The following is a 4,946-nucleotide window of genomic DNA, read 5'->3' as shown; positions in this document are numbered from 1 at the left end:
TTTTTGGAGACAGGGTTTCTCTGTGTAGCCTTGGCTGTCCTGGAAACATCTTATTTCTTCAGATAGGAATTTATAAGCATATTTCTTTTTAGATGGACATATGCCCATCTGTCCCTAAAAAAATTAAGAACCCTTGAGAATAAATAGCAGACTTTCACAGAATAATTTTAGTATTTGCAAAGGTTGCTGGTATTCTTACTACATAAGGAACAAATTCTCAGGTTTTAATGGCCCACCTACCAGCTTTATTGAGGGAGGAAGAGGGATTGGCCCCACTAATAGTTGAACCTTGAGTAGGAGAGTGCTTTACCTCTGAGCCAGAGGTTCCAATTGCTCTTATTAGCTGATATAAGAGATACTTAAATTAGAGCCAAACAAAATTGCCCTGTGAGGCAGAAGTGGGCAGGCAGATCTCTGAGTTTGAGGCCAGCCTGTTCTACATAGTGAGTTCCAGGCAGGTTAGGGCTAGGTAAGACATGTCTCAAGAAAAAAAAAAATTACACTGAAGTTGTGTATTCCATATAATTGGTCTACTTCCTGATTTTTTTTTTTTTGACACTTACTAGGGATTTTGATGTATTAGTATGCTATTAAATGTTTTGTGGTGGTTGTAGTTTTAGGGGTTGTTTTGTTTGGTTGGTTTTTTTGCTTTTTTGTGAAGGAGGGGTTGCTTTGCTTTTTGAGACAGGGTTTCTGTGTAGCCTTGGGGTGTTCTGGTACTGAGATCCACCTGTCCCTGCCTCCAAAACCACCTAGTTATGCCATTTTAATTGTTATAGCTCAAAATTTGAGATATAAATAAATTGCCTACTTATCGACTTATCTCAAATACTTCAATAATCAAGGAAAAGAATACTTCAATTTTTCAAACCAAACGAGAATCCTGTTTTTCAAAAACATCGTGTTTCTTATTATTTTTATTTATTTATTCTCTGTGTAGCCCTGGCTGTCATGGAACTCACTCTGTAGACCAGGCTGGCCTCGAACTCAGAAATCCACCTGCCTCTGCCTCCCAAGTGCTGGGATTAAAGGCGTGTGCCACCAACTGCCCAGCTCATCTCCTGTTTCTTACTTCATGTGTTATGATATTGAAACCAATTTGCTGGTTTCCTCCCAGGTTTGAAGTTCTGTATTTTATCATATAGTCAAAAAGCACTAGGCTGTTCACAGTAAATTCTTTGACCACAAATTTTGCTTCTCTTTCTTGCTGTATACTTCCTGTTTTGTCAAATTTCCATTTAGGGAAAAGAATGGGTTTTAGAGTAAACGAGTTTGAGCTTCACATTTAAAACTTCTGAAGTTCACTTGGAAGCCATCCAGATATCTGGGGGTGGGAGGAGGGAAGCACTTTATTTCTCTAATGTAACGTCGTTTTCTCAGGAAGCTTCATTGGCTTTGTGTCATGAGCCTACAGTGAGGAAGAGAAACTCGGTTGTCAGTGTCCAGTGTGCAGCAGCTTGCCAGCCCTTTAGGCTTTCCATGTCAAACATGTTTTGAGTTTGTGAATGAATTATGTTCCTTGTGAAGGAAGGATCGGTGTTGCTTCTAGATCTGTGTAGACTTCCATAAACTTGTAAGAACTGCCTTCAGCCACATTTGTTCCACTTACAATAGATACAAGTTCATTAGAGTGCAAATGGGCTTCATTTCCAATCTGTGATATCTTTTTGAATGTGAATCACAGTAAGTCCTCAGGAAGTTCATTTGCAGCTGAAATAGTGAGTTGCAAGCCAATTATTTGTCACTTTTTAACCCTGCCATCACCTAGCAAGATACTAAGTCAGTCAGCAGAACCTATTTTTGCTGCAAACCAAATCCTACTTCCTTGCTCTTGGAGACTTGCAACACCAAGCTCCTCTATGGAACTTTGACCAAATTAAATTAACCTGGGCTGCTTTACATCAAAACTTTTCTCCTTGGCCTATCAATAAGAATAATAATTTTGAATGTTTGACCATTATTGAACAATAATGTAACTTCCTCCGTGTTGTTCCCTGGCCTCTTGTCCACCTTTGTTTTTGAAATGTTCCCTGATACCCTTGGGGTACCCTCTTTGGAGCACCTAGGTGGAATTAAAGAACTTGAACAATTTTTGCTTTTAGTTTACTAGATACTTCTCCCTCCCTTTTTCCCTCTTAGGTACTCTTGTGAAATATGTGTCTGTCTGTCTATCACACACACAAACATACACACACAGAGGTCTGCATGCCTCTGCTTCACAAAATTAAAGTGGTGCACACTTTAATTCCAGTACTTGAATGAGATAATTTCTCACTAAATTAGTTGTTTTTCCAGATATCCACTATCCCCTACTGTTTTACCATGTTTTGCTTAATTCTAAAAAGCATTATGTTAACATTTTCTAATAATTTTTCTGTTGCCCTTTTTCTTTGATTCTTAGCTCCCTGTAATATACAGCTACTATCCTCCAGCTAGAGGCTGAAGCAAAAAGATCCCTAGTTCCTGGAACACCAGGTTACAGACCCTTTCTCAAACAGCAGCAGCACCATCAAAAAGGCAATTAAATATTCTACAATAATTAATGACTCAATGAGGGCTCTGTAAGTTGATGTTTTGGCAATTCTCAGAGAGCCCCACAGCATTGTTCTCCAGTGTCTCCTCTTTTTTGTGAGCATCTATCTACACTAGTGCTTAGCTTAAGGCTATACTAAATTTCATTAAGGCCAAATTCACCAAAAAGAGACAAATTAGTGGTTCTGAAATATTAGTGTTAAAAAAACAATATCAAGCCTTTATTAAAAATACAGATTGCTAAGGCCCATTTTCTAGCTGGTAAACTCAGGTCTGTAAAGAATTCTAAAGTTGGTGGTCTTAGAACTAGTTTTGGAAACGTACATTCCTCCCTTCTCAATTTTGGTTTTGTAATCTTGTATATATGTTAGTCACACAGGCAGGGCAGGGCATACACCTCGATATATAATACCTGGGAGCATACTGAGTTCGAGGCTAGCCGTCCTACACAGGGAGAGTGCTTCCCCCACTCTACCCCACAAGATAGTTCACTTTGTTTCAATATCATCTCAGGAGTTTTTTGCCATTTATTACTGGCATTTTGTTGTTGTTGTTCTGAATTCCTTAGAGTTCTCATCCAACAAGTGTCCAGGAAACTTCCTGGATTCCTTTTCATGTTTTGTTGGAATTTATGTTCTCCACTTCTCAAAGCACATTTGTAGCTGACTATATATTTGTATACACAATGCAGGCTGTGATAGCCCTTGGTAGTAGTTATAAAATGTTTCTGCTTCTCTCACAGAGAAAGATCTTGAAAAATTTTAAATTAGTTGCAGTGGTATACATTTAAGAAGTCCAAATATTCCCTTAAAATTACTGTTGTCTGCTGATGATCAAAACTGTTCTGCCTATCCTAAATTTTTTTTAATTGTAAATGTATGAGTGTTTTGCCCACATGTATGTCTCTGTGTGCCATGCCTGGTACCTAAGAAAACCAGAAGAGGACGTTGGATCCTTGGAGCTGGGTTTACAGGTGGCTGTGAGCCATCTGAGGTAGGTTTTGGGAACTGAACTCTGTAGTCCTCTGCAAAAGGAGCAAGCACCTGAAACTCTTAACCGATCTCTTTAATTCCCAGTGTCTACTCTTTAAGAAAACCAAGGTGTCCTAGCACCCACAGATACACCTGTCTCTGCCTCCTGAAGGCTAGGATAAAAAGCATACACCACCACTGCCTAGTTTAGAGATAGTCGTTTTTAAATTTGGCCATGTGTGATGGTACACAGCACATTTTTAATCCCTTCATTCAAAGGCAGAGAAGTTCAATGCCAACAAAAAAAGCAAAACAAACAAACCAGAAATAAAAAAAAATCCAGTCTACCTATGTATAAACTATAAACCAAGGTTTACTAATTTAAAGAACAGATTAAGAGTACAATTAAGCCGGGCAGTGGTGGTGCACGCCTTTAGTCCCAGCACCTGGGAGGCAGAGGCAGGTGGATTTCCGAGTTCGAGGCCAGCCTGGTCTACAGAGTGAGTCCAGGACAGCCAGGAAGGACTACACAGAGAAACTTTGTCTCAAAAAACCAAAAGAGTACAATTAAAATTGACCCCAAGTAGAACATAATCTAGCAATCCTCAGGTACTTAGTTATTTGAAAGAACACTGACTTTCATTTCCTTAGTTTCTGTATATCAGAATTTTAAACTTTAGCTTATTGTAGTATAAGGCCTTTAATGTACACTTCCCAGATTCATCCTTTGATTAAACGTAATTTGGTGGTGGCATGCACCTTTGAGTCCAGCATTCAGGAGGCAGAGGCAGGCAGTTAGATCTCTTAAGTTTGAGGCCACCTAGTCTACAGAGTGAATTCCAGGACAAGCAAGGCTACACAGAGAAACCTTGTCTCAAAAAACAAAAGATACAGATGGGATATTTCCACCACCTTATAAAGGTGAGTTTGCTTAATTTTGTCTTTCCATCTCAAGAATCATTGACTTGTGATTCTAGTTTTGCTTTTTGTGAACTATCATCACATTAGAATGTTGCAGTTTGAATCATGCATCTAGATATACATGCCAGTGCACACTCAATGGAGATCAGAGGAGAAGATTCAGTCATCTCTTCTCTTCTCCACCAAGGATTCCAGGGATCTAACTTAGATTGTCAGGTTTGTATAGCAAGCCCTTTTACCATCTCACTGGTTCTACATTAATCCTGTAGGAGCAAGCACTGAGTTACAAGGTCATTCTTCAACTGCAAGAAACTGCCAAATTATTATTCCTTTAACACTCCTGTTAACCTTATCGTTGCCAATGCTTGCTTGCTGTGCTGACTTTAAAAAAAATAAGTGGTGTGGCATGCCTTTAATCCCAGCACTTGGGAGGCAGAGGCAGGTGGGTGGATTTCTGAGTTTGAGGCCAGCCTGGTCTACAGAGTGAGTTCCAGAACAGCCAGGGAAACCCTGTCTCAAAAA

The 4,946-nt window shown here is 39.4% G+C and overlaps 1 protein-coding gene across 2 annotated transcripts in view; it reads left to right on the top strand.

Moving 5' to 3' along the window:
* The window catches only part of LOC116080166, a 60,136-nt gene that overhangs the window by 13,956 nt on the left and 41,234 nt on the right, over positions 1–4,946 (top strand). The window lies entirely within an intron of this gene.

This window comes from Mastomys coucha, unplaced genomic scaffold (genome assembly GCF_008632895.1).
Source record: "Mastomys coucha isolate ucsf_1 unplaced genomic scaffold, UCSF_Mcou_1 pScaffold6, whole genome shotgun sequence".
Taxonomy (NCBI): domain Eukaryota; kingdom Metazoa; phylum Chordata; class Mammalia; order Rodentia; family Muridae; genus Mastomys; species Mastomys coucha.
This window is presented reverse-complemented; position numbering and strand designations above follow the sequence as displayed.